The sequence below is a fragment of the Staurois parvus genome, unplaced genomic scaffold (assembly GCF_062004578.1).
Source record: "Staurois parvus isolate SC_StPar_1 unplaced genomic scaffold, SC_StPar_1.0 ptg000059l, whole genome shotgun sequence".
NCBI classification, from domain to species: domain Eukaryota; kingdom Metazoa; phylum Chordata; class Amphibia; order Anura; family Ranidae; genus Staurois; species Staurois parvus.
This window is the reverse complement of record NW_028317855.1, coordinates 252,747-275,890: the sequence shown is the minus strand read 5'-3', so window position 1 is coordinate 275,890 and position 23,144 is coordinate 252,747. Positions and strand designations below refer to the sequence as shown.

At 41.6% G+C, this 23,144-nt stretch overlaps 1 protein-coding gene across 5 annotated transcripts in view; it reads right to left on the bottom strand.

The window, feature by feature from the left end:
- ARID4B (AT-rich interaction domain 4B) overlaps positions 1-23,144 on the bottom strand; it is an 851,761-nt gene that overhangs the window by 592,555 nt on the left and 236,062 nt on the right. The window lies entirely within an intron of this gene.

Here is a 23,144-nt window from a genome sequence, read left to right as displayed (position 1 = left end):
AAGGAATGGAGTGATTGGCCCAAATAAAGGGAATTTTTTTAGGGAGATATTGTAGAGTTTTTGGAGGTGTGTGTAAATTTAGTATTAGAGATTTGTTTTCGTTTAATTCATAATAGGAAACTTCTGTGTATTGGTTGGGAATTGGTGACCATTAAAATGATATCATCGTGAAATAAGCAAATTTTGTGTTCGGTACCTTGATATGTGATGCCCTTAAATGAAGCCTCGTCCCTTATCTTGGTCGCAAGAGGTTCAATAAGCAACGCAAAAACAATAGGGGATAAAGGACAACCTTGCCTGGTGCCGTTGGTGATATTAAATGGCCATGATCGTATGCCATCATTAAGGACCCTGGCAGAAGGAGAAGAATACAAAGACATGATAGCTTTTTGTAACCAACCTGTAATATCGTATTTTTGTAAAACGGCTTGCATAAATCTCCAGTGAATGCGGTCAAATGCCTTCTCAGCATCTGAGGAAAGGAGCAGAGAAGGCGTTTTTTGAGTTTCTAGGCTATAGATTAGAGAGAGTAATCGTCTGGTGGCATCTGGGGCTTGTCGCCCCACTATAAATCCTATTTTATCTGAATGGATCAAAGCTGGAAGATAAGAGAGCAATCTGCGGGCTATTCGTTTTGCAAATAATTTCATATCCGTGTTTATGAGAGAAATAGGTCTATAGTTTTGTATTAATTGGGAATCTTTAGGTAAAGAGCCAGAGGATGCGGCATGATTGAAGAGGTTTGTTAGATGTGGAGAGAGGATATTAGTAAAACATTTATAGTATTCATTGGTATAGCCGTCTCCTCCTGGGGATTTGTGAAGCGGGAAGATTTTAATCGCCGATTCAATTTCTTTGGGATGGAGAGAGAGAAGGGAGGGAGACTGAGTTTAAAAAAAGTTGTATGGAGATGGCGGATGGTTGAATTGTTGCCTTATCTTTAAGATTATAAAGAGATTGGTAAAACGCAGCAAATGTGTTAGCTATGTCTAGAGGGTTGGTTAATGGAGAATTTGAGAGGGGGTAACAGACCAAACTTATTTTGGATTTGAGGCGTTGTTGTTTGACCGATCTGGCTAAAAGAGATCCAGCTTTGTTTGCTAGAGAAAAATACTTTGCTTTCATTCTCTGTAAATTAAGGTCATTTTTGAATTACAGTAAGGAGTGAAGTATATTCCTAAGTGCTAGTAAGGAAGCTGAATTAATTGCAGTAGGGTTGTGTTTATTTTGTTCCTCTGCCCTTCTAATAGAGCTTAGAGGAGGCGCCAGGTTGAAGAGGTTCTGAGTGACAATCTGAGAGTTTATTTTTCATAAGGATCCCCCTCAAATAAGCTTTGTATATAGCCCATAAAGTAGTTACAGAAATGTCAGGTGTCGTTTGTGTCGAAGAAGATAAAATGAGCTTCCATAATAGTTTTCCGATTAATAGGGTCTTTCAGTAGAGTAGATTTAAGTCTCCAAGGACATGAGATGTATGATTCATTCGGGTTGCCAATGGTAATGCTTATGGGAGCATGATCGGACCTTGTAATTGAGCCTATTTCTGATGAGGTGATATGTTGCAAAGTCCATTTATCAGAGAGGAAAAAACCTATCCTTGAGTACGAGAATTTGGAGGGAGAATAGTATGCATAGTCCCTTTACGCCCTATGTTGAAACTCAAATGGCATATAGATCATTGGCATGTAAGAAGTGGTTCAACAAGTAAGTGGAGGGGCATTTTCCTGAAGAAGAGTCAAGTTGGACATTCCCAACTATATTGAAGTCTCCTCCTATAATTAAGTGGCCTTTCCTGAGTGACGAAATCTTGGCATTTGCTGTTTGCAAAATTGGATTTGGTTTGAGTTTGGACCATATACATTGACCAAAGTGTATTGAGTATTGTTGAGGAGGCAAATCAGGATATGAAAACGGCCCTGGGGGTCAGCAAATTCTGAAGTTAGTTGGAAGTTCACCATATCATTTATTGCAGTCATAACGCCATTCTTTTTGGAGTTAGATGCAAGGTATAGGGTATAAAATTGCTTCATATTGAAGTAGGGTGTCTTTGTCTTAGCAAAATGCATTTCCTGGATGAAGAAGATCTCTGCTTGAAGAGAGCGGGCTTCCTTGGCTAATGAAGATCTCTTGAACGGAGAGTTGAGACCCCTAACATTAAGGTACAGTAATTTAAGTGCCATATTTGTGTAGGTGGAGCCTTGGGGGTTGCTTCAGAAGGGTTATCATGAGTGGTGTTACATGGCACACGCCAATTATGAGATTTGTTGTAGTAGTCTCACTGGTATTTATTCAAGGTAAGAGCACGAATACGTAGATCCTGGGAAAGCAAGTTAGGTCATGTATAGCAGGTTTGCGTAATTTATGTTGTCGCAGATCTCGTGGAGGATATAGGGGTATGTAGGACCGGTTTTTCTAACAGAAAACCAATGAACAGAGAAAATATTAAAACAATCTTGTCAAAAATACAAGAAGAATGGGTAGCAGAATCAGCTACTGTTAACTGGGGGTGAATAGGTAGCCAAGACACTGAAGTTATGAAGCAGAATGTCTAAAGGGATGGGGATCCTGATCAAGACCAGTTCCCATCCATATGTTAAGGTTGGTTTGGAGCGCATTGAATGTCTTCCACCAGTAGGATGTTCCATTCTTTTAATAGGTCAATACCAGCTTCTAGACTTCTGACTAAAGGCCCTGTCACTTGATAGTGAGCTTGGTGGGGAATCCCCATTGGTTTCCTATGCCATTATTACGGAATGCTTTAGTGACAGAAATTAGCTTCATCCTGTTGAGTAATGTCGCCTTAGATAGATTGGCGTATAATTTGATGCCTGTGTGGGATGTAGGGAGTCTGGGATCTCGCTGCCGCCATAAGCTTCTGTTTGACATGGTAGAAGTGTATTCGTGCCAGTGTGTCTCTAGGCATGGAAGCGGGGAGAAAGGAGGGTTTTGGAATCCTATGCGTTCTGTCGATCGCTAGCTCCACATCAGTAAGCGATGGAATGAGGGGTTTCATCAATTGTTGAAGATAAGACATCAGGGTATCAGGGCCAACCGTCTCCGGAATGCCACGGAATCTGATATTATTCCGCCTTCAGCAGTCTTCTAGGTCAGCTATTTGGAGCTTTAATTGTTGTAGTTCTGTAACGTGATCTATGTGAGCATCTACCATGTCATTATGGGCCATGTACAGTTTGCTCATTTTGTACTGATTGTACTCACATTAGACTCGAAAACTCGGGCCCACCTGAACCCGACCTCCAAATATATACACATAGGTGGTATAAGGAAAAAAAGAAAGAAAACAGAACCCAGATGAAAGGAAGGAAAAAGAGTAGAGAAAGAGCAACCACATGAGCAATAGGAGAACAGAGCATTCATATTATTCTTTATGAGAATCTTGCAGTCAATTCTATACAGAAATATTAAATGGCATAGGTAATTCTTTCCAATGAGACCATTTCCCATCAAACATTTCCATAGAATGGTGACTGATCGCCAGGGCCCTCTCACACATAATGTGTTTGTACCCTTTGAATTACTTCTAAAATGGAGGGGAATTTATCGATTTCCATTTACTAGTAATAGCCAATCTGGCAGCGATAAGAATGTGACCTATTATTATTCTATATTTACTAGGGAAAAGATTTAAAGTAAGGTTCAGTAAGGCCAAGTGTGGTGCTGGGGAGGAAATTGTACCCGGCACCCTGGAAATAAGTGCGAAGACGTCCCACCAGAATAACTGTAAACAAGGACATTTCAACAAAATGTGGAATATTTTCCCTTCTCCGCCACAATTTCTCCAACATAATGATGATGTGTTGGGGTACATTTTAGACAATTTATATGGGGTAAAGTAGCTACGATGCATTAATTTCAGGGAGCAATCCCATTGATTAGTACACTTAGAAATACTCAAACTACTGTTCAAGGTGTACTCCCACTCATCTCTTGTAAAGGATCTTTGTAAGTCACTTTCCCACCGACCTATGCTATTTACTGTGGAGAGATCACGTTCATAATGTAAAAATGTATAAAACTTGGAAATGCCTTTATTCAATCTAATAGGGTTTGTTATAATGTGCCATAGCTTGGAGTCTATCTCCAGCCAAGGCTTTAAGCCAGTACTATGGAAACCCCTTATCTGCAGGAAAGGGTGCATACCTTTACTCAGGACGGGTGGTCTTATTTACGCAAATGTACTGTACCCTAGGTCCCTTAACGGTTTAGTGTTATAGTTTGGGATAAGGTGTTCATATGCAGGGATTGGGATATGAATGTGAAGTTTAGGAGAGGAATCGGGCGTTAAGTTCAATCTTATTTTCCAAGCTTCCAATGTTGCAGTAATAGATGGCAAAAATGCGGTGAATATTTTAGGTGAAGCTGATCTGGCCAGAAGTAGGGCCCGTAGGTCTTTATTAGGGATTACATTCTGTTCTATTTGCACCCATAGCTTGTCTGTAGGGACAAACCACGCTGGAAGTTGGTCTAAGAGTGTTGCATAATAGTACATACAGGTGAAACTCGAAAATTAGAATATCGTGCAAAAGTTCATTTATTTCAGTAATGCAACTAAAAGGTGAAACTAATATGAGATAGACTCATTACATGCAAAGCAAGATAGTTCAAGCCGTGAGTTGTCATAATTGTGATGATTATGGCTTACAGCTCAAGAAAACCCCAAATCCACAATCTCAGAAAATTAGAATATTGTGAAAAGGTGCAATATTCTAGGCTCAAAGTGTCCCACTCTAATCAGATAATTAAGCCATAGCACCTGCAAAGGGTTAGTGAGCCTTTAAATGGTCTCTCAGTCTGGTTCAGTAGGAATCACAATCATGGGAAAGACTGCTGACCTGACAGTTCTGCAGAAAACCATCATTGACACCCTCCATAAGGAGGGAAAGCCTCAAAAGGTAATTTCAAAAGAAGTTGGATGTTCCCAAAGTGCTGTATCAAAGCACATTAATAGAAAGTTATGTGGAAGGGAAAAGTGTGGAAGAAAAAGGTGCACAAGCAGCAGGGATGACCGCCAGGAAAAGGCCATTCAAACATGTTGGGGACTTTCACAAGGAGTGGACTGAGGCTGAAGTCAGTGCATCAAGAGCCACCACAAACAGACGGATCCTGGACATGGGCTTCAAATGTATTCCTCTTGTCAAGCGTCTTACCTGGGCTAAAGAAAAACAGACCTGGTTTGTTGCTCAGTGGTCCAAAGTCCTCTTTTATGATGAGAGCAACTTTTGCATCTCATTTGGAAACCAAGGACCCAGAGTATGGAGGAAGAATGGAGAGGCACACACTGCAAGATGATTGAAGTCCAATGTGAAGTTTCCACAGTCTGTGTTGATTTGGTGAGCCATGTCATCTGCTGGTGTTGGTCCACTGTGCTTCATTAAGTCCAGGGTCAACGCAGCCGTCTACCAAGAGATTTTCGAGCACTTCATGCATCCTTCCGCAGACGAGCTTTATGGGGATGCTGACTTCATTTTCCAGCAGGACTTGGCACCTGCCCACACTGCCAAAAGCACCAAAACCTGGTTCAATGACCGTGGGATTACTGTGCTTGATTGGCCAGAAAACTCACCTGACCTGAACCCCATAGAGAATCTATGGGGCATTGCCAAGAGAAAGATGAGAGACATGAGACCAAACAATGCAGAAGAGCTGAAGGCCGCTATTGAAGCATCCTGGTCTTCCATAACATCTCAGCAGTGCCACAGGCTGATAGCTTTGATGCCACGCCGCATTGAGGCAGTAATTGCTGCAAAAGGGGCCCAAACCAAGTACTGAGTACATATGCATGCTTACACTTTTCAGAGGTCCGATATTGTTCTATGTACAATCCTTGTTTTATTGATTGCATGTAATATTCTAATTTTCTGAGATTGTGGATTTGGGGTTTTCATAAGCTGTAAGCCATAATCATCAAAATTATGACAAATCACGGCTTGAACTATCTTGCTTTGCATATAATGAGTCTATCTCATATATTAGTTTCACCTTTTAGTTGCATTACTGAAATAAATGAACTTTTGCACAATATTCTAATTTTACGATTTTCACCTGTAGGTAAAACAGGTAGGCCCATTCCTCCTTTCGATTTGTGTTTGGTAAGGGTCAGAAACAGGATCTGCGTTTTTTTCCCCTTCCAGATAAATCTTTTTATAGCCACCTCTAATTTATGGAAATAGGTCCGAGGGATGAGAAACGGGATTGTTCGGAAGGAATACAAGATCTTAGGAAAGATTAAAATCTTAAATGCTGCTATTCTACCTATCCACAAAGTTTCGAATTTGTCAAGCCTTTGCATTTCCATCAAAGTAGATTGGTACAGTTTTTCAAAGTTATTTTTAAAAGTACAGGAGGACGGGGCAGATATGCAAATACCAAGGTAGTCTAATGTCTTATTGGTCCATTGGTAAGGAAATGTATCTTTGAGGGAATTCAGGGGTCCTTTCCTAATGGCAATAGGGAAGGCACAGGATTTAGTGATGTTGAGTTTATAATAAGATACTGCACTAAAGGACTGCAAAGACGCTGATATTTCAGTGAGAGACTGCATCGGATCAGTAACTGTAAGAATTACATTGTCCGCAAACAGACCTATTTTATGAGAGGCAGATGCTACTTGGATACCCGATATCCATGGATTGGATCTGATCTCAGTCGCTAAGGGTTCCATCACCAGTGAAAAAATTATGGGAGATAGAGGACAGCCCTTTCTCGTTCCGTTGGTAATCTTAAAGTGGGCGGATAGGGCATTAGACGTGAATACCTGAGCGGAGGGAAAAGTGTATAACGCCATAATGGCCGACTTTATGAAACCAATGATCCCAAATTTGGTTAGAGTAGCGTCCAAATACTGCCAGTGAACCCTGCCAAATGACTTCTCGGCATCCAGTGCCAAGAACACAGCTTGGAGATCTCTTGATTCAGCCAAGTTCATCAGGTTGAGTATCCTGTGGGTACCGTCCGCGGTCCGTTGGCCTTTAACAAACCCCACCTGATCAGCCAGGATGAGAAGGGGGGTAATGTGTAGTAGACAATTAGCTATAATTTTAACATATATTTTAAGATCTGTGTTTAAGAGTGAGATTGGCCTAAAATTTTGAGGACGGTCAGGGGCTTTCCCTGGTTTGGGCAGAGTAACTATAATAGCCTTTAACATCTCAGATGGGAATGTGGATTTAAGTACTGCTTCGTCATAAGTTATTTTAAGGTGGGGAACTAAGATGGATTGAAATTCTTGATAATATTCCGCTGAAAAAACCATCCGCCCCCGGGGACTTCCCTTTAGGCAAGGCCTTAATAGCCATACTTATCTTGTTTTCCAAGATAGGTTGATTGAGCCCTTCTAATTTTTGATTCGATAATTTAGGCAGCGATAATTTATCTAAAATGTTTTGGATAAGCTCTGGGGTAGGTTGGGGAGTGTTAGAATCCTCTAAGATTATTATTATAATATTTTATTAGGATGGTACGTAGGTTTAGTCGATATAGGGTCCACAATTGACGTTAATTTAGATTTGGATTGCCTAATAGCAAGGTATCTCGTGAACATCTTACCCGCTTTATTCCCTTGTGTGTAAAAGGTAGTTTTAGCGTTTTTCAAATTTATAGTGTGTCGCCAAGACATAAGGGTCCTACGTTCAAGCCTAGCATTTTGAAGGTCCTGTAGGACACTGGGAGATAAGGATTGCTTATGGAGATGTTCGAATCTAGCTATCCTCTTAACCGTTTCCGAGAAGGATTTATTCCTATCACGTCTTGCCTGTGAAGCCAATTTCAATAGGAGACATCTACAGTATGCTTAATGAGCGGCACCACGTACTGAAAACATTCGTAGTGGGAGAGGAATTGATATAAAAAAATTCCTGTAACGCTTTGGTGAGATTGGAATGAAAAACAGGGTTATAAAACACAGAAACATTATTACACCACAAAAACACTGGAGAAAATTTCAAAGATTCCTCGATACACAGAGAAATAGGTGCGTGATCCGACCATGTCATAGGATGAATTTCTGCACTGGAGACATTTTGTAATAATTGCATATCCGTCAAGAAGAAGTCAATTCTTGAGTAGGAGTTGTTGGGTGCGGTGTAATGCTTATAATCCCTTTCAGAAGCGTGTAGACATCTCCAGGGGTAATACAGATTAGTCTCGGAGAGTACATTAGCAAGAGAATGTCTTAGGCTGCGAGAAGAGTGTGAGACGTCCAGGGAGGTATTAATAATAGCGTTAAGTCTCCACAGAAAAGTAGGAAGCCCATCTGGATTTTGGCCACCTTTTTCCACAAGGAATTTAGGAAGTGGATCTGATGAACATTGGGGGCATATAGGTTGACAATGGTATAAGTGATATTGTTGATTTCACAGACAATAATTAGGTATCTACCTTTGCTATCAGATTCTTGGAACAGCAACAAGAATGTGACAGTTACGAATGACTATGAGAACGCCACATTTCTTATCCGGGCCATTGGACGTATATATATGTGGGAATGAACGATGTGACCATGTGGAGCAATGTGGAGCTTTAGTAGAGGCAAAATGTGTTTCCTGGACACAAATCACATCGCGGGCCAATCGTTGCGCCTCTGTCAGGAATGGACTCAGCACTGGTGGTGGGACTCACCTGCCGTGTGGGCTGCAGTACCAGGGCTGACCAGCGGGTGCTCTCAGCAGCCAGAAGCTCACTCCTGTAGTCAGCCAACACCTGGGCTGATTGCAGGAGGTGTATTTAAGGAATGACCAGGCCTGTGATCTGGGCCTTGGTGTATGTTTCCCACGAGCCCCTGTACCTGGTATCCTGTGTTCCTGCCTTGTTGCTGACCCTGCTTTGATCCTGACCTCTGCTGACCGTCTCCTGTTGAACCCCTGGCTTGCCTGACCATCCTTCTACCTGATCCTCGGTACCGCGCTGCCCTCTACCTGCTGAACCTGGCTTGTGACCCCGACCATTCTCTGCTTGCTCCTCCTGTACCACGCTGCCCGCACGATACCGACCCGGCCTGTCTGATTACGCTTACTTCACCTGACGATCCATCCATCCCGCACGGATCACCTCTAGTAAGTCTGCCTGCCTCTCCCCATCAGACTCCGTTCCTGCACTCCCCTGTCAGTACTCGCTACCACAGCTGGACGCACTCAGGGGTCACGACCTGGTTCCAGTCTGCACCAAGTCCATCCCCACCATCAGGGGCCCTGGTGAATAGCAGGCTGGGACTTAGACCCTGTGCCCTGAGGAAATCCATGCTGTGGGCTCGGCCTGCCTGACCACTCCACCTCTCCAGCCCTGACTGCACTGGTACCTACTCGCTTAAGGTTTATTGCACCTGATTGTACATATTTATCTAGGTGTTGAATTTGATTGTTTGCACTGCGTTTATGTTTGTGTTGTCTTTAATAAATTATATTGTGTTACACGCTATACCTGAAGTCTGTGTTTCCCTGTGTCGGTCCACAGACCTCTGGTCATACCTGGAGCCCTGACAGCCTCTCTTCACATGGAATGGCGTTTAAACGGGCTATTGAGCCCGTGAGCGTTCATTGATACTATTTTTAGGACCATGGTGGAGGTAGGGTAGATAATGCAGGGACGCTTTCAAGTGGTGCGATTAAGAATTGCATAAGGAAAGAGGTGTTCCAGGTAGATAGGCTTACGGTGTCCGCAGAGATCCAACGAGGAGTGCAGAGTTGTGTTTTCGTATGGCAGGTGGAAAGCGATATGTTGTGTTTCCATATTTGGTCAATTCCGGTGCTCTGTAAGAAGAAAGTTGGCAAAAAGGAAGAAAAAGAATAGAAGAGAACAAAAATAACAGCCAACAAGTAACTTTGTGTGAATGTAATCACTACAAGAGGTGGGGGTTCAATGCCGAGAGGTGCAGCTTAATGATTGGCTGTCCAAGTGTACAGCGGGTAGGCAACAAGGAATTAGGAGGCATGAGAGGAAGCACAATGCAGCATCTCATCCCGCTACTTGTTCCCAGTCAGGAGTTATTTTCCTGGGAGAGGCTTTGGCAGGAGATGGTTTGCCATCTGCTGGCAGGAGGCCCCACTTTCTAGCTAGCTGGAGTCCTCCCACTTCAGATTTGACCGTTATTACACGGTTGTCTTTAGAGATAAGCAGTTTGGTAGGGAAGCCCCACTGGTATTTCATATTATGGTTTCGTAGCAGTTTCGTGAAGGATAGCAATTTTTTGCAGGTATGGTATGTTGAGAGAGGTCAGTGAATAAAGAGATCCCAGTAAATGGGTCTGGGAGCAGGTTATTTTTTTGGGCAAATAGCATTAGTTCCTCCTTAACGTGGTAAAAGTGAATTGTTGCTATAGTGTCTCTTGGAATATGATCGTGAAGAAAGGGGGGTTTTGGCAGTCTATGGGCCCTGTCCACTACTACTTCTCTATTCAGAGTATGAGGTAGCAGAGCGGAACTCATTTGTTGAATATATTTGTGTAGATCTGCAGTAGGAACGTTTTCGCCAATTCCCCTAAATTTAATATTTTTCCTGCAGGAACGGTCTTCTAGGTCCGCCAATTTCGCTTTTAATGCTGTTAGGTCGTCTTCAGCCTCATTATGTGCATCAACTAATTTGTTGTGAGCTTTAGCGAATTCGCCCATATGAGTTTCCACGTGTGTTACCCGTTCTCCCAGACATTCAATATCCTTGTGAACTTGCGATACAAAGCCCATCATATCTTTATGTAGGGAGCCTTTTAGTGTAATTAACGTATCTTTCATTACTGCAGTCATAAGGGGCAGGGATTCTGCAGGGTAGTCTTCCAGGTGTTCCACAAACTCAGTGGTGGAGTTATGTAAAATTGCATTCTGCTGGTGTTCATCCCCAGGATGTACCTCTGGGGAGCAGTGTTGCCTGTGTTTTTGTGGGCTATTGGTGGGGGAAGACTGTGCAGAGCCTGCAGACGCTGCTGGGCTGGATGTATGTATGGGAGAGATATGGCCATCCTCCCTCACGTGTCCCTGAAGCACGGGAGAAGGACGGAGACCAGCTCCATCTTGGGGGGAGGGGCATCCATCCGGAGTAAAGAACTCCGATAATTTGTGGGCCCCTCCTTATTTTCCCTCTTCCCCATTGTGCCTCCCAGGTGCCCCCCTCTTTCCGAGGGTTTACTGTGATGTTGGCGGGCTTCCCCGCTGTCACACATCGCTCTGCTCGACTGCGGTACTCGGTGGCTCCCAGAGCTCTCCTACAGAGCTGTCATCTCCTTCCGTGGCTGGCCACACCCCCCGCTCATTTTGGTTTCAACATGGTTAAGGTGTAATGCATGGTCATGTACAGTGTTTGACATAGGAGCAATGACCACTGCTATGTCGTTATGCAGAGTTTGCCTTAAAGACGAAGCATATTCTTCATTGTGAGATCAGAGACGGGCTGATCAGAAGCTGGGAATGCTTCAATAGAAGATTGTAGCTGTGAAGCAGGATTGTGGGGAGGGTAGGCATAAAGGGGACAGAGGAGGAGAGGACTCACCCGGGTCCCCTTCATATAGTGGCATCAGCAGCCTCGGATCGGGAGTGTAGGCGGGTCCGTCTTGTGAAAGAGCGGTGGGACCACTCTGCAGGCCGCTGGCGCCATCTTGGCTGCGTGGATCACGGGCCGTTAAAAGTCTGTCAACTTCTGCGGCTGCCTGGGAGACTTTCGGCGGCGGGGCATGGTAACTGAGCTAACAGGGGAGAGAGACTGTCACCACTGAGAATCAGGAACCAGCTAGTTGCGCTGGAGCTGCTGTCAGAGCTGGGATGGCTGAGGAGCTCTGTCAAGGAGCGACCAACCACGGAGCCATCCAGACCCATCCCCCCCCCCCCCCCCAAGCATGCATTTTAATTACAGGCCATCCTGGAGATTAAAATCATTCTGGAAAAGACTTACAACTGGATATAAATTCCGTCATTGTCGGATCAAGTCCGGCAAGATCCCACCTGGCAGAATGAGCCACAATAATGAATTAAAATATAAACTACACATTGTGTGTTGCAATTTACGACCATTCTGCTATTTGTGCTCCACTTTTATATACATTTTATTCCCTTCCTGTATGAAAGGGCAATATTCAGATTGTCCACACTGGTTAACAATTCTTCTGCCTTGTCAGATTTTTCCTTATTTAACTTTAATTTTCTTTATAGATAGGATCTATGGTAGTGACATGAAGAAGAAACATTGTTATGCACCGATATACTTGCCCAGTGACCCCAGGCCAAGGGCGGAGAGCGTTGCAATCTCTCTTTTTTTGTTTGCTTTGTCTTTGGGACTGTATATACTCAGTTCTGGTTCTTTTTATGCACATTTTACAATTGGACTTCAATACTCTGTGTCACCCTGATGTTCTATCATGTTTTTGTATCTAATGTATATATACTTAAAAACTCTTGGGTTGACAAATGTCCATGATTTGCATTTTGATGCAAAAAGAAATCCTAATAGAGATTACTGCGATGGAATCATTAAAGTTCTGATGTATGTGCAATTGCACTGTAATACAACCTCAGCCATATTGGTGTGGATGACAGTAAATGCAGGATTCCTTGCTTGAATCTATCACTATCAAAGATGCCTTGTATGCAAATACAAAGTTGGACAAAAGCAGCTCACTTAAATATGTCAAATCTGAAATCTGTGACAGGATAAAAATAATCCACAAATAATTTAGAAATCAGTTCCGTTTATTCTTATTGTATTACATATACACCTGGGCAATGACTTTAGTTAAGAAACAGGATAAGACTGCTTTGACAGAAAATGTAAATTTGATACCTTAAGGGTTGCTGTTTGTTTTGTATATAATATACTTGTTCTAAGAAGAGCTAAGGATTACTTCAAATCATATCACAAAAGTAGATGAGTTTTCATAAGAATGCCATAGATAATACAGTGCAACTTTTAAGAAGGTGCAGTTAGCTAGTTAGCCATTAGGTGGCTCTGTCCCAAAATATTGTGTGATAACAGAATAGTGTAATCAGATGTCATGTCCCTTTTAGCTAGAGCCCTTCTGTAGGCTCCTGGGAGGAGTCTTAGTACAGTCAGGGCACAGGAGCCAAAGACCCCACCAGTGTGCAGATGTATTCAGCTAAGTAGAGGCCCTGGAGAGAGCTGGAGGACAGGGAGAGGTAGTCTTGCACTCAAAAGAGTTCCCTGAAGTGAGGTTATCCCCCTGGATTAGAAAAAGGAGAGAAACGCCTCTAAGTGCAATAAGTCTTTTAATTCAAGTCTAAATGTAGAAACACTCACATGTGTGAAGTAATCATAAGCTTAAAAACCGTGGTTAACAATAGTTAACGGTGGGGTGGTAACCGGGGTGAAGAGCCGTCATCTTACTGCGATGTGAGGAGGTCAGCTCTCGGTTGGAACAGCGTGGTGGCTGGAGGGGAACAGCGGTGAGGCCGGCCTGCATGCACGTCCTCCCTCAGAGCCGGATGGAACGCACGCTGGAATGTAGCGGCACCACGCTGTTCCAGCCGAGAGCTGACCTCCCCACATCGCAGTAAGATGACGGCTCTTCACCCGGGTTACCACCCCACCGTTAACTATTGTTAACCACGGTTTTTAAGCTTATGATTACTTCACACGTGAGTGTTTCTACATTTAGACTTGAATTAAAAGACTTATTGCACTTAGAGGCGTTTCTCTCCTTTTTCTCATCTACAGAAGTTGCTACAGCTTATTTGGAAGCCTTGCCCTCAGTGCCACACGGAATCCTACGCTCTTCATACAGTAGCCACTAATACCACGATCACCCCATACTACCATTTCCCAGGACTTTGCAGTGATTGCTCTGTTACAACCCTTCCTCATTTTTTCTCTATCCCCCTGGATTACCTAGGAGAAGTGTACCCAAGACAGAGATGAACTGAAGTGACCCTGTATCAGGAGACTACATATAAGGAGCTGTGAGATACCCACAGACTGCCTAAGGCAAACCAGAGCCCTCTGTGAGAGTACTAATGACCCAGGAAGGAGACAAACTAAGTAGGGAAAGATGGCTTACTAGAAATGTGCTGCTTTCACATGTGACTGCTGCAGATTTTCCACTATAAATGACTGATAAAATGTTGTCAAGTGACTCCAAACAGTATGTCTATGTGATGTTACTGTAATTGCCATCTTAAAGTAACATCAGAAAAGTGCAACAACTCTCTCTTGTGTGGACATTCCTTCCTTGGGATGCAGGGTACACCTGGGTGCCAACACACAGCCAATCAGAAACCCCCTTTACAAGCATCTACTTAATTCATCTTTAGTTAAAAGTTTCATGTACACAACTGGGCCTGCATGATGTTTATTTAATGTGCTACAATTTGTCTGAATACATTTCTGTGATTTATATGTTTTTATGGCAATGTTTCATTGATTTATTATAGTTTAGTGTCACTTTAAATTGCTTTTTATTTACTGTAACTCATATTTTCAATTGCTTTTGTTTCAGTAAATATTAAATACATATCTTGCATTCCAATTCAATTTATTCAGCTTATTGGCATCGATGAACACAACACAGAAATGGGAGTTCTTCAAAAAGACTGTATGTGAACACATTGCAAAATATATTCCCATGGGCAACAAGTTTGCCCAAAAAAGTCTTATAATCAAACCTATGTGGCTTACGGCCAAAGTTTAAAAAAGCTATAAATAAGAAAACAGCCTTTATTAAATATAAAAATGAAAGAACGCGATCATCGTTTAAACAGTATAAAAAATATAACAGAATATGTAAAAAGGAAATAAAAGGTCGCAAGAATTGAAAAAGAATGACAGATTGCAAAAGATAGCAGGACAAACCACAAAACATTCTTCAAATATATTAATAGTAAAAAGGTCAGGTCTGAGCTTGAAGGTCCTTCACAAAATAATCTAGTGTGGGTGATGGGGACAAAGAGGAAGCAAACTTAAATACCTTCTTCAGCTCTGTGTATACAAAGGAGCATGGGGGAGCGCTTGTCCATAATGGGCATGGCATTGACACAGCCCCAAGTGATCCGCAATGGCTTACAATTGATATGATCCAGAAATATTTAGACAGAATAAAGGTGAATAAAGCACCTGGACCAGATGGTATACACCCACAGATCCTTCAAGAAATGAGCTCTGTCATTTCAAAGCCATTGTTTCTAATTTTTAGGGACACATTAATGACTGGCATAAGGCCAATGTGGTGCCTAAAAGGGATCAAAACCTTTACCAAGTAATTATAGACCTGTTAGTTGAACATCTATAGTTGGGAAGATACTGGAGAGCTTAATAAAAGACCACATACAGTGAGGAACAGAAGTATTTGAACACCCTGCGATTTTGCAAGTTCTCCCACTTAGAAATCATGGAGGGGTCTGAAATTCACATTGTAGGTGCATTCCCACTGAAAGAATAGAATTAAAAAAAAAATTCAGGAAATCACATCGTATAATTTTTAAAGAATGTATTTGTCTTGCACTGCTGAACAGAAGTATTTTAACACCTAAGAAACAGCAAGAATTCTGGCTCTAAAAGACCTGTTACTGTGCCTTTAAAAAGTCCACCTCTACTCCACTCATTAATCTAACTTAGTAGCACCTGTCTGAGCTCTTTAAAGACACCTGTCCACCCCACAGTCAGTCAGATGCCAACTACTACCATGGGCAAGACCAAAGAGCTGTCAAAAGACACCAGAGAGAAAATTGTGGACCTCCACAAGGCTGGAAAGGGCTACGGGGCAATTGCCAAGCAGCTTGGTGAAAACAGATCAACTGTTGGAGCAATTGTTAGAAAATGGAAGAGGCTAAAGACAACTGAAATTCTCCCTCGGACTGGGGCTCCATGCAAGATCTCACCTCATGGGGTATCACTGATGATAAGAAAGGTGAGGAATCAGCCCAGAACTACAAGGGAGGAGCTGGTCAATGACATGAAGAGAGCTGGGACCACAGTTTCAAAGGTCACTGTCGGTAGAACACTATGCTGTTGTGGTTTCAAATCATGCATTGCATTGCATGGAAGGTTCCCCGTTTCAAGTCATCACATGTCCAGGCCCATCTGAAGTTTGCCAATGACCATCTGGATGATCCAGAGGAGGCATGGGAGAATGTCATGTGGTCAGATGAGACCAAAGTAGAACTTTTTGGTCTAAACTTCACTTGTGTTTGGAGGAAAAAGGATGAATTGCATCCCAAGAACACTATCCCTACTGTAAAGCATGGGGGTGGTAACATCATGCTTTGGGGTGCTTTTTCTGCAAAGGGGACAGGACGACTGCACTGTATTAAGGAGAGGATGAATGGGGCCATTTATTGTTAGATTTAGAGCAACAACCTCCTTCCCTCAGTCAGAGCATTGAAGATGGGTCATGGCTGGGTCTTCCAACATGACAACGACCCGAAGCACACAGCCAGGATAACCAAGGAGTGGCTCCGTAAGAAGCATATCAAGGTTCTGGAGTGGCCTAGCCAGTATCCAGACCTAAATCCAATAGAACATCTGGAGGGAGGGATCTGAAACTCCGTGTTGCTCAGCGACAGCCGCAAAACCTGACCGATGTAGAGGAGATCTGTGTGGAGTGGGCCAAAATCCCTGTTGCAGTGTGTGCAAACGTGGTCAAGAACTACAGGAAACGTTTGACCTCTGTAATTGCAAACAAAGGCTTCTGTACCAAATATTAACACTGATTTTCTCAGGTGTTCAAATACTTATGTTCAGCAGTGCAAGACAAATAAATTCTTTAAAAATCATACAATGTGATTTCCTGAATTTTTTTTTTAAATTCTCAGAGTGGGAATGCACCTACAATGTGAATTTCAGACCCCTCCATGATTTCTAAGTGGGAGAACTTGTAAAATCGCAGGGTGTTCAAATACTTCTGTTCCTCACCGTAGATGAGTTCTTGCTGGAAAAAAATATTTTCATTGACAGCATGGATTCATGAATGACAGAAGTTGTCAAACAAATCTGATTTCTTTTTATGAGGACCTGAGCAAAACCTTGGACAGAGAGGTGGCTGTGGATGTGGTTTACTTGGATTTGCAAAAGCGTTTGACACCATTCCCCACACACGGCTAATGTGTAAGGAAAAGTCTATTTGTTTGGAAAAATCTATATGTAAATAGATAGAAAACTGGCTAAAAAATCATATTCAGAGAGTAGTGATTAATGATTCATACTTTGAATGGTCTAGGGTTGTTAGTGGTGTACCTAAAAGGTTCAGTGTTGGGACCCTTATTTTTTAATATATTTATAAAGGATATAGGCTCTGGAATTAAAAATGCTGTTTCAGTCTTTGCAGATGACACCAAGCTTTCTAGTGGAATAATGTCCTTACATGATGTCTCCAAATTACAAGCCGACCTCAATGTACTGTTTAATTGGGCAACTATGTGGCAAATGAGGTTTAGTGTTGATAAATGTAAAGTTATGCACTTGGGGGCTAAGAATATGCATGCATCATACATACTAGGGGGAGTACAACTGAGGGAATCAATGGCGGAGAAGGATCTGGGAGTAGTAGATCATAAGATTAATAATGGAATGCAATGCCAAGCTGCGGTTTCTAAAGCAAGTAAAATCCTCTCTTGTATTAAAAGAGGTATAGACTTCAGAAAATAGATATATAATTTTACCCATGTACAAATCATTAGTAAGATCTCATCTCGAATATGCAGTTCAGTTTTGGGCACCAATTCACAAAAACCATTGGGGAACTGGAGAAAGTGCAGAGAACGGCAACCAAACTGATATGAGGCATGGAGGAGCTCAGCTATGAGGAAAGATTAGAAGAACTGAATTTATTCTCTCTTGAGAAGAGGAGATTAAGGGGCGATATGATCAACATGTATAAATACATCAGTAGTTCATATGGTAAACTCGGTGTAGTGTTATTCACCCTGACGTCATCACAGGGGACAAGGGGGCACTCTTTACGTCTGGAAGAAAAGAGATTTAATCTCAAAATACGGAACGGTTTCTTCAAAGAGCTGTGAAAATGTGGAATAGACTCCCTCAAGAGTTAGTTCTGGCCAGCTCAGTGGATTACTTTAAAAAAAAGCCTGATTTCTTTCTTAGCTACACATAATCTAACTGGATACTAACATTTATATGTAAATTTGACCCAGGGAATATCCGATTGCCTCTTGGGGGATCAGGAAGTAATTATTTCTCCTGCAGGAGCAAATTGGATCAAGCTTTGCTGTTTCTTTTGCCTTCCTCTGAATCAACTGTGTGTATAGGATTATAACTTTTTTTTTTTCTTTCTTACTATGGTGGAACTACACCCTGTTCCAAATTATTATGCAAATTATATTTTTCTCATTTACCTAAATAATTGAAGTAAATACCAGTCAGCATAATTCTCATGTTATCAACTATTAAGAATACAATTCAGATTTTATTGAACAAACCTCCTAATGATAACAGTATTTTTCTTAAACATAAAAAACTTACAATGCACTGTTCCAAATTATTACGCACAGTAAGTTTCAAAACACTTTACAGGTTGTAAAGAACTGAAAATTGTCATTTGTTGTGTTTGCAGCATATTTACTGAAATCAAAAGCTATTTCAATCAAACTTTTAACATTTTAACTTTTTAAACGTTTTAACAGGTCACGTTACATTTTAATTTAGGACCCCTTATTTGATAGCAGCTTCACAAGTCTTGCATCCATTGAACTTGTGAGTTTTTGGACAGTTTCTGCTTGAATTTGTTTGCAAGATGTCAGAATAGCCTCCCAGAGCTGCTGTTGGATGTAAACTGCCTCCCACCCTCATAGATCTTTTGCTTGAGGATGCTCCAAAGGTTCTCAATAGGATTGAGGTCAGGGGAGGATGGAGGCCACACCATGACTTTCTCTCCTTTTATCCCCATAGCAGCCACTGATGCAGAGGTATTCTTTGCAGCATGAGATGGTGCATTGTTATGCATGAAGATGATTTTATTACGGAAAGCATAGTTCTTCCTTCCGTACCAGGGAAGAAAGTGGTCAGTCAAACTCCAAATACTTTGCAGAGGTCATCTTTACACCTTCGGGGCCCCTAAAGGGACCGACCAGCTCTGTTCCCATGATTCTGGCCCAAAACATGACTCCACCACTGCCTTGCTGATGTCGCAGCCTTGTTGGAATAGGGTGGCTGTCCACCAACCATCCACTACTCCATCCATCTGGACTATCCAGGGTTGCACAGCACTCATCAGTGAACAGGACTGTTTGAAAATTAGTCTTCATGTATTTTTCTGCCCAATGCAGCCGTTTCTGCTTGTGAGCATTGGTTAGTAGTGGCCGAATAGAAGGTTTATGCACAGTTGCAAGACTGTAGATGACTCTACACCTTGATGTCCGTGGGACTCCAGAGGCACCAGCAGCTTCAAATATCTGTTTGCTGCTATGTAATGGTATTTTAGCAGCTGCTCTCTTGATCCGATGCACGGATCTGGCAGAAATCTTCCTCAATGTGCCTTTATCTTCACGAACCCGTCTGTGCTCTGAACCAGCCACAAATCTCTTAATAGTGCAATGATCAAGCTTAAGTTTTCGTGAAATATCTAATGTTTTCATACCTCGTCCAAGGCACTGAACTTTTTCACTCTTTTCGGCAGCAGAGAGATCCTTTTTCTTACCTATATTGCTTGAAAATGGTGCTCTGCTTAAGAATGTGGAACACCCTCCTTTAGTAGTTTTTCCTTAAATTGGGCTCACCTGCCAATCTAATTATCACAGGTGTCCAAGATTGTTTTCAGTGATCAAAAGAGCCCTGAGACACAATGCCAACCATGAGTTAAACTGAAAAACAAAATATTTAATCTTTGTGATACTTAAATAGAATTTTCATAATAATTTGGAACAGGGTGTGTGTATATATATATATATATATATACACACACACACACACACACATACACACAGTATAGATATAGATATATATATATATATATATATATATATATTTGCCATTGGGGAACTAAAGTGTTTTTAAAAGACTTCATGGGACATCAGCTTATTAACAACTTGAGCTCTGGAAGATTTTACCCTCTTGACCAGAGCCCTTTTTGCTATTCCGCACTGTGCTATTTTAACTGGCAATTGCACGGTCATGCAATACTGTACGCAATTTTTTTTCCACACAAACAGATCTCTCTTTTGGTGGTGTCTGATCACCACTGGGTTTTTTTATTTATTTTTTTTTTTTATATATAAAAACAGAAAGACCAAAATGTAAAAAAAAAAAACAAAAAACTTTTGTTTATAAAACATATCCAATAAAATCAAATTTCATCATAAATTTAGTCCAAAACTGCCGAAAGAATTGTTCGGGATACAAAGAAAAACCCACAGATAACCTCAGGGGAAATACAGGCTGCTCTGGAAAAAGACGGTGTGGTTGTCTTAAGGAGCACAATACGATGATACATTAACAAAAATGAGCTGCATTGTAGAGTTGCCAGATTGAAGTCTTTACTACGCCAATGCCACAAAAAAGCCTGGTTATAATATACCTGAGAACACCATGACATGCGTCACAGCTTCTGGCACACTGTAATCTGGAGTGATGTCATTTAGATTGTATGCTCTAACGAGCAAGGCCCACTGATTCCTCTTGTATTGAAACTGTATTGTCTGCCCTCATGTTGTAAAGTGCTGCGCAAACTGTTGGCGCTATATAAATCCTGTATAAGAAGAATAATAATAGGACAAAAATAGAGCTTTAAGTGCTGTTTGGAGAGGGGTCAATAAGGTCTATAGTGACAAGAATACATCATTACATAGTTGGTAAGGCTGAAGAAAGACACCAGTCCATCCAGTTCAACCTCTGTGGGTGTGTGCTCATGTCAAAAATCACATCCCATATCTCTATAAATAGTGTTTGCTAAGATGCCAATCTAAGTTTTTTTAAATTATCAATACTTCCCGCTGTCGCCACCGATTGTGAAAGTGAGTTCCACATCCTTACCACCCTGACAGTGAAATCCCCCTTATACAATTTAAACCGCTACCCCTCCAATTTCGTTGAGTGGCCCTGTGTTGTCTTATACTCCCTGAGACTGAATAGTTTATTCCCCATGTTAGAATCGCCATTGAGGTATTTGTATATCGCTGTTATCATATCTCCTCTCAAGCATCTCTTCCCCAGGGAGAATAAGTTTAATATTTGTAGTTGTTCCTCGTAACTGAGGTCCTCCAGTCCCCTTATTAACTTTGTTGCCTTTCTCTGGACTCTCTCCAGCACATCCTTCCTGAGGATTGGTAACTAGAACTGGACAGCATACTCCAGATATGTCCATACACAAGAGTTTTATAAAGAGAAAGGATTAAAGATTTTATCTGTTGAGTAAATGCCCTTTTATGCCTGCTAATATTCTACTTGCTTTGCTTGGCATTGCATGATATTGCCGAGTCTGTCATCTACTAGGATCCCCAGATCTTTTTCCATCCTGGATTCCCCCCGTAGAGAGTAACTTGTATTCATATTTTTAGCCCCTAAAACAATTACTTTACATTTTTGAACATTAAACCTTATTTGCCATGTATTTGCCCACCCCTTTACTTTATTGAGTTTCTATTTCATGCTGTGAAGTTATTGCCCTACTTAGCTTTGTATCGCAAACACTGAGATTGAGCTATTTATACCAATCTCTATATCATTTATGATTAAATGAAACAGAATTGGTCCCAGGACAGAGCTGTGGGGTACCCCATTTACCATTCCAGACAAGTCTGTGTACACACTATTTATCACCACCCTTTGGACGTGACCCTGTAACCAATTTCCTATCCATGTACAAACCCTATGGTTTTTGACTACAGACTTCAGTTTGTAATTTAAGCATTCATGAGGGATTGTATCGAATGTTTTTGCAAAATCCAGGTAGACCACATTCACAGGCCATCCTGTATCTAAACTGGCAGTTCACTTCCTCGCGGAATGTTACTAGATTGGTTTCGCAAGAATTACCTTTTGTAAAACCATGTCAACTACTACTGATACTGTTTTCATCAGCAAAATCTTTATCATCCCCTCCAATAGTTTACATACTATCAATGTTAGACTAACTGACCTGTAGCTTCCAGGAATAGATCTCTGCCCATTTTGAAGTATTGAAATATTGGTACCACGTTGGCCCTTTACCAATCCACTAGTACCAATCCTGTCAGTACACTGTCCAGAAAAATGTAAAAACATTAAATGCGAAATCTAATAATCAAATATGGTAAAGTGCATCATAAATGTAATGAGCTGAGTGAAACAGTAAAGTGCATCAAGTAAAAGCATGAAAATATCAGCTAAACAGCTCAAAAAGCAAATGTCAAACAATAAAGTGTATCACAAGCAGAATCTAAATACAATAATGTCCGTGGTGATCCGTGAAGTAAAGTGCAGTAGTAAATGATGTTACAACATATAAATTCTGAGATATATAAATAGGATAAAACTCAAAATCATTGTCCGTAGTTAAACGTGCTATTTATATAGTCAAATATCCATAAATGGAAGCAATTCTTAATGAAACCATGAGGCACAGTATAATTAAGGTGCAGAGTGCAAATGATCACACAAAATAATCCACCACCTCTCTCAGATGTACACTCACCAGATGAAAACTGGTAACAGGCAATCAAGCATTAAACATCTGAGAATGGAAGGCAGCCAAAGGGTTAAACCACACCAAACTCGTCCTGGGCACTTGGATGGGAAGTCAGCCCTTGTCCTACAGGGAATAGCTTACCACAAGAGCCAATAAAGTTACATATAGTGTAGTATTTATTGGAACATTAAAAAGTATCCACGTAGAGACAAAAATCAAAAAGCATAAAAAGTGTACTAAGATGGCCACCACTCCGACCATCAGCAGCATGCATCGTCCTCACGTACCCGAGGACGTGCATGCGTACGAAATGCGTTGGTTGGAGCAGACATTTGCTGACGTCACGCAATCTTGTGACACCCTTGGACTTTCCAGCATGGTCATTTTTATTTGGGAGGGGGGGGGAGCTGCAGGGGAAAAATGGAATGCAGTAGGGTAAAACAACTTCTGCCTTCACAACCACTATAAGGTATAAAACTTTGTGACTTTGGAACCACTTGAAGGTTGTGAACCACTGATTTAGAGAGGTAGGATAGCCCTCTTGGTAAACTTTAAAAGCAGTGTTATAAAAATTGGTCGCGTG